Source organism: Bufo gargarizans, chromosome 1 (assembly GCF_014858855.1).
Source record: "Bufo gargarizans isolate SCDJY-AF-19 chromosome 1, ASM1485885v1, whole genome shotgun sequence".
Taxonomy (NCBI): Eukaryota; Metazoa; Chordata; class Amphibia; order Anura; family Bufonidae; genus Bufo; species Bufo gargarizans.
Genome location: NC_058080.1, coordinates 52,275,276 through 52,284,416, shown reverse-complemented (window position 1 = coordinate 52,284,416; position 9,141 = coordinate 52,275,276).

The window sequence follows — 9,141 nt, the reverse complement described above, 5'->3', positions numbered from 1 at the left end:
CCCTCCCTCCCCTGTATTAAATTCATTGGTGGCCAGTGCGGCCTCCCCTCCCCCCTAATTAAAATCCCCCCCCCATCATTGGTGGCAGTGGAGAGTTCCGATCGGAGTCCCAGTTTAATCGCTGGGGCTCCGATCGGTAACCATGGCAACCAGGACGCTACTGCAGTCCTGGCTGCCATGGTTACTTAGCAATTTTAGAAGCATTAAACTTACCTGCGCTGTCTGTGACCGACCGGGTGCTCCTCCTACTGGTAAGTGAAAGGTCTGTGCTATAAGCAATGCGCCGCACAGACCTTTCACTTACCAGTAGGAGGAGCGCCTGGCCGGTCACAGACAGCGCAGGTAAGTATAATGCTTCTAAAATTGCTAAGTAACCATGGCAGCCAGGACTGCAGTAGCGTCCTGGTTGCCATGGTTACCGATCGGAGCCCCAGCGATTAAACTGGTACTCCGATCGGAACTCTCCACTGCCACCAATGATGGGGGGGGGATTTTAATTAGGGGGGGGGACAGGGGAGGCCACACTGGCCACCAATGAATTTAATACAGGGGGGGGGCCGGGGGTGGCGCACTGGCCACCAATGAATTTAATACAGGGGAGGGGGGGCCAGGGGGGGATCTGCACTGGCCACCAATGAATTTAATACAGGGGAGGGAGGGAGGGGGAGCCGCACTGGCCACCAATGAATTTAATACTGGGGAGGGAGGGGGCCGCACTGGCCACCAATAAATTTAATACAGGGGAGGGAGGGGGGACCGCACTGGCCACCAATGAATTTAATACAGGGGAGGGAGGGAGGGGGGCCGCACTGGCCACCAATGAATTTAATACAGGGGAGGGAGGGAGGGGGGCCGCACTGGCCACCAATGAATTTAAAACTGGGGAGGGAGGGGGGTCTGCCCCCTGCTGCCTGGCAGCACCTGATCTCTTACAGGGGGCTATGATACGCACAATTAACCTCTCAGGTGTGGCGAAAAAAACTGAAGACTTGCCTGAATGCCGGATCCAGCATTTTTTTTTTCCATAGGAATGCATTAGTGCATTCAAAATACCGGCATGCGCAGACCTTTAAAAATGAGAAAAAAATAAATACCTGATCCGTTTTGCCTGATGACACTGGAAAAATTTATCCGGTATTGCAATGCATTTTTCTGACTGATCAGGCATTTTTTTTAGACTGATCAAGATCCTGATCAGTCTGAAAAATGCCTGATCAGTCAGAAAAAATGACATGCATTTGCATACAGTTTGCCTGATCAGGCAGGCAGTTCAGGCAACGGAACTGTATGCCGAAATCAAACAACGCAAGTGTGAAAGTGCCCTTACTTGCCTTTAAAAGTAGTTACCTACACGGATGATGTGACTGTGGTAATATCTGAGGCTCGTGAGGTGCAGATGTTGTCTGCAGCCATCAGAATCTACTCAGGGGCTTCAGGGTCTCTGGTCAACCTTGAGAAGAGTCAAGCTCTATGGACTTTAAGTACTGATCCTGGCTATGATCTGCCACCATTTGGCAAGGCCTCCACCCATATTAAAATCCTTGGGGTCAAATTTGGGAGGGAAGATAATGCTAAACTAAATTGGGAGGAAAAGTTGGAATCCGGAAATGCAAAGGTTCAGCGATGAAAAAACTGGAGGCTGGCCTATAGAGAAAGGGTTGCTATGTTGAAGACTCACCTGGTCCCTGTCTTCTTGTATGTCTCTGTTGTCTTTCCTTTGCCAGAATCTTTCTCGGCTAGCCTCTTTAGCCTGTTCTTCCAACTTTTGTGGGGGAATAGGTTGAACCCAATAAAAAGAGGGATCACCTATCTACAGAGGAGAGAGGGTGAGTTGGATATGTTAAATCCAAGGGTTTTCTTTGACTTCATGTTTCTGAAAGTTAATTTTGGTAGCCTGGACACAAACAATAGTCCCCTGTGGGTTAACAGTGTCAGGGACTGGATATTGTCTTTTGCAGAGTCTTGGGTGCGAGGCGGCAGTCTCAAGAGGGGTCGATTGGCTCATGGCTTCCTCCCCCAGTACCTGGAATATGGTATAAAGTGCTTGACGAAATGGGGAATAGATAAGGTTTATCTGGAGACTAAGACCAGGAAGGATCTCTATATCAGGAACTGTAGGACCTTCTATTGTAGTGTCCCACTAGGTAAATGTGGGCACTACACAAGGGTCAATTGGGCCACGTAGTTCTCCTAGTCCTGAGGAACAGTGGCATTGTATTTTACAGTCCATTTTAATGTGTATTGCTATGCTTTTATGTGTATTTTTCCCCTGTTATGTATGTATCAGGCCTATCAGGGTGTAGTTCCTCCTCCTAGACTGTAGAGGGAGCTAGGGAACCCCTAGTATAAATAGTCAGGTCCTGTGCAGGGAAAGGGGCTGTGTAGTCAGGAGTCTGTGTAGAGACAGAGGAGAGTGTGCACTTTAGCCAGAGAGGAGCTGAGGGCCACCGCCTGACATGCAGCTAGACAGCCCAGGCTTCTAGCTGACCACCAGGGGAAGAAGTTGCCTCCTGAGAAACTTGCAGTTCCCACAACCAAAGTGCAGAGCAGAAGTGTAACCAGCCAACCTGAGAGGGCTGAAGGGCAGAAGGATCTTACTTAATGCAAGGATATTCATACCTGAGGAAGTGTACTCTAACCAAGGATAAAGCCAGCATTAGGGCATACGGGCCTTGGGATCAAGACAGACAGGAGTTCTGAGGAATAGTGCACAGGATTTCTGAGGAAAAGTGCAGCCTGATCTGTAAGTGTTTTAACCCTCTGAGTATCTTGCAAGAACATTGTGCCTGCCATTTGTAAAATCCTGCTTATAATTGCTACTGCCATGTGGAACTGAACCCAGACTGTAAATAGTTGACTGTTTCCAGTAAAAGGAAGTTTTGGTTCACCACAACAACGTGTACCTCAATTATTTCTATCATAAATCAGTGTGCCACCGTTACCGGCACTGGCGTCGCGAATCTTAAAGGGACCTTGCCCCCGGCACATTAAACACCTGCAACATCCAGGGCACCTCATCTACCATCAGGCCTGGTCCCTATACACAGAGAGTGCCCCAGAGGTCCCCTGTGCCAGCCTCTCCATCACTGCTGTACGCCTGACCAGGGTCTTTCAAGAAACTGTGAGTAACCCAGAGCAACCCTTGTTTGCCTAAGTAACCGTGACCTCACCATCGCAATACACTGCTGAGCTGCGTACTGCACTATTACTTGCAGCCAGCACTGAGAGACTGCACAGTGGCCACCTTGCAGGAAAGTCTAAAGTTCCTCAATGGACCGATGCTTCCTGCAAAGTTATTTGACATCGCCTGGCTTTCGTTACATGGGAAGCTTTTTGTCAGAGGCAAAGGAGGAGACTATGGAACATTTTATAACCGAGTGCTGGGGAGGGCGACAGATATGGCAGGAGATAACCAGCAAGCTTAAAATCCCAAGGCTGCAGTCTCTAATTTAACTTTTGAGTAACAAAAAATAAATAAAAATGGACCAAATATTTATTTTCCCATCAGTCTAAGTTCATTTCCATTTTTCTCCTTTTAGGGATGGGCTGGTGGGGGATAATATTTGATTCCTGTACCTTGTGAGCCGCAGCTGGGGTTTTCTACTGTGGTTTTGAGTGTTTTTGACCTTTCCATTCTCTGCTCATTGATCCTAACATTAGTTCATGCTATTAATGGTATAAATAGGCTTGTCCACTCCCAGATTTTTGGGAAGTTGCTCAAGCGACAAGTTTTACTCTGAAATAAATGTGCTTATTCCAAAAAGACTTGTGTGTGTGTGAGGTTCTTTGATCAGCAGATATCTGGAGGAGGTTTGGAGGACTATTTGGGGCATTATGGCAGCACAGAGCCTCTAGATTTGTGCCTTAGAAACAAAATTTTTCTCTGTATGGGTTGTATTATGGAGACATTCTCCCGTAGAATTAATAATACCTCCATAATTTGGCAGTCGGTGGAGTATGACATAATTTTTGCCTCCATATGAAACTGAAGTGTCTGGGTACAATATGGCCAGTAATATTGTCATACTTCCTTAAAGGGCATCTGTCAGCAGCTTTGTGCTTATGAAACTGGCTGACCTGTTACATGTGCACTTGGCAGCTGAAGGCATCTGTGTTGGTCTCATGTTCATATGTGCCCGCATTGCTGAGAAAAATTATGTTTCATCATATGCAAATGAGCCTTTAGAGACTTGAGACAGTAGACATTGTTATCTGGGTTATCATTGTTATCTCCAGTAATGAGAGAAGTTTATTCTACTACATCTTGCCTGGTTACTCACTTATATAAGTTAATAGCACGATTTAATCCACCAAATCTTGTGTTTAAAAACTTGTAGCGTAAAATGTATTTTCCACAAAACCATGGTTTTCAGTTTTTTTTTTTTTTTGGGGCATCCTATGTCAAGCCAGAGGATAGCCAGGAACGTAGTCAGGAGACAGCCAAAACCAGTCGGAACCAGGAGTAACCAGTACCAGGCAGACAATGAAAAAGTACAAGGCAAGATAGTATTCAGGAACAATGGCAAAGGTCAGGACCGGTAGTAAATGCAATAGAAGTGCACACGAACAGGAGCCATGGAAGGATAGACTTTAATGCAGCAGATGAGAAGCTCTTCAAATAGGCTGTCCAGTCTGAAGTCATCTGGAGGTGCCAGTTGTTACAGCAACCTCCTGCAGACGACAGATAGGAAGAAGACATAGAACTGTGAGATATGCTGGAGTCGAAGAGAGGTCATTTGGGTTTCCAACCACCCTACGGCGACTAACAGCCTGAGCAAGGGTTGGAAAGAGGAAAAGTTTGTAGGGTGTGAGTAGGTGTTCCAGAAATGTGAGGGTTATAGAGGGTGATGGGGCAGTAGTTGATGGCTGTTGGCTTGTAAGAGGATTGAATCTGTATGATATAATTCAGCCTGCTATACTATGTTAGAGTGGTCCTGGAGTCTATGACTTTTTAAGACCAAGTCCCTGTCCAAAGTGATTGTGGGTAAGACACGCCTGAGAGAGAGAGAGAGAAAAAAGAGAGAGGAGCTTGCAAGTGGTTGCCGACTGCTGCCTAGTTGTATCCTGTAGTGGGTGATCTATCCCTACCCTGTAATTGTGACCTGAGCCCAGTTTGATCAGCCGGTCTGCTTGCCTGGTAAATACCGGTGAGTGATATTATGTACCATACTGAAGTACTACTGTGCAGGAAATCGCTAGGGAGAGTCCTGCTACATGGAGTACTGCCGGATACACCTCTAGAGGAGAGCTATAAGAGACTGCTGAGGCAACCCCCAAGCATAGCCAAAAGTGGAATCACCAAGCATAAAGAAGTATAACAATCTCGGTCATAAAATGTAACCACCAAGCATAGAGCCGCTGCCAGAAAGTGTAACTGCAAAGGACAGTACCTTTGTAAAGAAGTATAACAATCAAGTGTAGTGCCTCTGCCAAGAAGTATAACCACCAAGCCTAGTGCTTTGTAAAGAGGTGTAACAATCAAGCACAGTGCCTCTGCTAAGAAGTGTACCCACCCAACCTAGTGCCTCTGCCAGGGAGTAGTCGCCAAGCCTAGTGCCTTTAAGAAGAACTATTGTAACCAGGAAGCATGTACCCTCTGTGAGAGTAAGCACCTGTTGTGTCCATGTCATTCTTGTGTGGTGTACCGATTTTAAGATTTAGATCGAAGGTCAATACCACCCGTAAAGAGTGACCTCCTTACAGGTTGAGAGACCTCGTCTCAGTGAAGTACTGTAGGTCGGTTTTACATTTCTAAAGAGACATCCATGTGCAATGTACAGCCTGGGAACCATAAGAAGTAACGCCACTCAGGGGACCATAAAATGTTGATCGGTGCTGCTGTCGCTTTCTTCTCTCCCACTCCAGTCTTTATCCCCTTATGAGTAATATTCCCCATGCACAATCCAATTCACCTTGTAAATTTGAACAATTGATTGAATTTATTTTTAATGTACGAAGCAAAAGATGGATCATGTCAACAAGCAGGACACGAATGCACATTATAGGGTAATAGATGCTGAGACATCTCCCGGGTGACAGGACCCTGCATCATCCATCCCGGTTTACTTGCTTCTTCGAGATCCTTTTAGAGGATTGTAAGATTATCTCAGAGCACAAAATATAAGACACTACAGTTACTTGGGAATTATCTTAAGACAGATTTTAATAAGACAAAAGTCCATAAAACCCAAGTACAATACACAACTTTACATATAATGAATGAGACGACCAGGGCGATGAAAGGCAACTTCAAGTCTTCAGACTTTGGGGGCCATATACTTAAGGCCGGCATTTCACACACCGGGAGCTGGAGTAGATTTCTGGTCCAATGCAGCTACCTATTTTCGATTTCTGAATGTTGAAGGCTACAGACAAGATAAATAATCTGTGTATCTGGTCACCTTCGTAGAACAGGCTGATCCTCTACAAATAAGACTCTTGTTTGTATTTTACATGATTAATGGAAACCATTGATGATACCCATTGCCACCTCTTGCCTCTGTGGTGATGGCTGCTCGGTGGTGATGTTTGCTCTTCTGTCACAGTGTATGACTCACACCTAAGCTCATAGATAAAGAATGTCACCACAAGGCCACCGGTGTCACCGCATGTCACAAATATTGATCGATCCAATGTATTTAACTTAAAATGAACTTATTGATAATTTTAGGTAAAGCAAAGCCAATGTGATAAGTGTGGGATTTAAATTTTAGTAATTTCTCCAGGGAAATTTCTATTTTACGGGAGATTGAAATATTCTCATCCATCAACCCGTTACAAAATTTTATGATTGTCGTTGTCTTTCTAACATGCTAGAACCAGCCCTGGTCCTCACATGGAGCCAGAGCTCCCCCATCCATTTTTCCAATTGCTCTGCTAGATTTTTTTTAAAGTTGGCAGATCGGGTGGCATGTCTTTTCTTGGTGGCATATCCTTTCTTTGAGTATGTGTCCTTTCTGCTGCAGTACTTCCACGGTAACGGTCAAACAATATATGGCAGTTGAAGGATGGAACTGAGCATGTGCGACCACCTCAGTGATGTGGACAGAGAAATAAGGAAAAGACTATACAGATAGATTTTTATTGAATAAGTGGCTCTACAAATTTTTTAACTACATGCAATTACAAAAGTATTCCGGTCCACGTGCTGGTTTGAAAACATTTTTTCATGGGACAACCCCTTTCAGATACATAGCCCTAAAATTCTGCCTATTTGTGGCTGTAGTAAAGACCAACCAATTCCTGAAATAAATTCAGATAATTCATCTTGACCTCACTGTTTTCCCAAAGTAACAAAATCCATACCATTATTTCGATTTTTCTGTAAACTAAAAATTCTGCCTGTATATGAAGAGCAGGGCTGTAACCACCACTGCAGCAGCCATAATATCTGCTACAGCAGGGGCGCACAACGTTTTGCTGGTGAGGGGCCACATTGCCAGACTGAACCAATGACGAGGGCTGGAATAAAAATTTAAAGGGATATTATCAACTAAAAAACTGTATTTATGGCCTATTGAACATACAGTATTTACCATTAATGTCTAGTTACAGGACTCCCATCTAATGGGAGAAATACATGTGAGCAGCCACAAGACATAGACATACATGCCTATTACTAGATAGTTGGGAGCTGCACAGAATGGTATCAAGAGCCGCATGTGGCCCCCAGGCCGCAGGTTGTGCACCCGTGTGCTACAGGAAGCATGCACTGTTGTCTATATGATTTGATCCATTAGTTGATGGCCAGTATCACTTACTGCTCCTTGCTCTTCACCTCTGGTCGTTGCTGCCCACAGTTTCTGGAACACTGTAGTCTGATGATGATCAATTATGGTAAATGGTTGGGGGAGGACATTCAAAAGTCAATTGAGTTTGGAAAGAGACAACCACCAATCAAAATAATTTGTATAATGTAAGATTGTTGCCGACCAACAGTTTTATTGGTTTTATCTTGTGGGCATTTCAGTTGTTTTGGTTTTCTTCACCTGTGAGTTCTCATAAGTATCAGACTGGCCCAGAAGAGTACCAGAGGATCATCCGGTGGGCTATGACACCATAGTGGACCCCAAAGATCAAGAAAAAAAAAATTGTGGGAACAATAAATTGCTACTAGGTTCTATTTCTTTGAATCAAAACCTATTGTACTCTGTTAAAGATATGGGGATTAGACCTTGAAAATTAACTCTGGTAGGCTCAAGGAAGCAAAGTCCAACCCTGGTTCTCATGTCTGCAATACCACTATCTGTCATGGATCCAGGCTATGAGCATGCAGCACACAATACTCAATTTGCACAAGAGTATGGTCTGAGGATCACAATGCAGCTAGCACAGTTCCAGAGTGGAGAGCGTCTACAAAGAGTGTCTCTCACCCGGAGGACCTGTCCTGCCCTTTATTACACAGATAACTCACTGATGTAACTGGGCAGTGTGTAATACTTTATTTCTCCTGTGGTCACACTGAACAATAAGGTCAGGTTTTTCATAACTGGGGGTACCATCAGGAGGACCCATTGTCACGCTTATAGCAAGTAGGGATTGTCTGGAGAACTTCTTTAAGGAACCACTCGACTCAATTTATGATAGCAGTAGCAACAGTAGCACAAACAACTGGGCATGGCCTCCAACAGGCCCCAGGGTGACCAATTTTCAACTAACAACTGGCCCCTCCAACTCTTAGCTAACCCTTCCACAGCCGGGACTGATCCAGCACTGGTTTTCAAAGCGTCTCAGTCTCTTTAACAGCTCATCAGTTCTCCCAGGAGCTACGCTCAGGGTCTTCATGTCCCCAGCACACCAACTCATCTCATGGCAACTTGACTTGGCTTTTGCTACACAGCTTCTCTCAGGCTGTCTCATTCCCACTGCCAGCAGGCCACTGGATGTCTCACAGTGGTTGCTCTTGGGTTTACCTACCAAATGCCCCCTCATTCCCCTCAGGCACCACATTTGGTTACTCCACACACTCTCCAGACTCTGCCTTTTTATCAACTCTCCTGTTCCTTCCTCTCTGCCTACTGCCACAATGCTTGACAAATCACCAGTGATGTTATGTTCCTCAAATCCTCCTCCTGCAAGTTGGTAGCCGAGAAACCATGTTTCCCAGTGCCCAACAATCCTAACAGGGTTTGGTGGCATCAC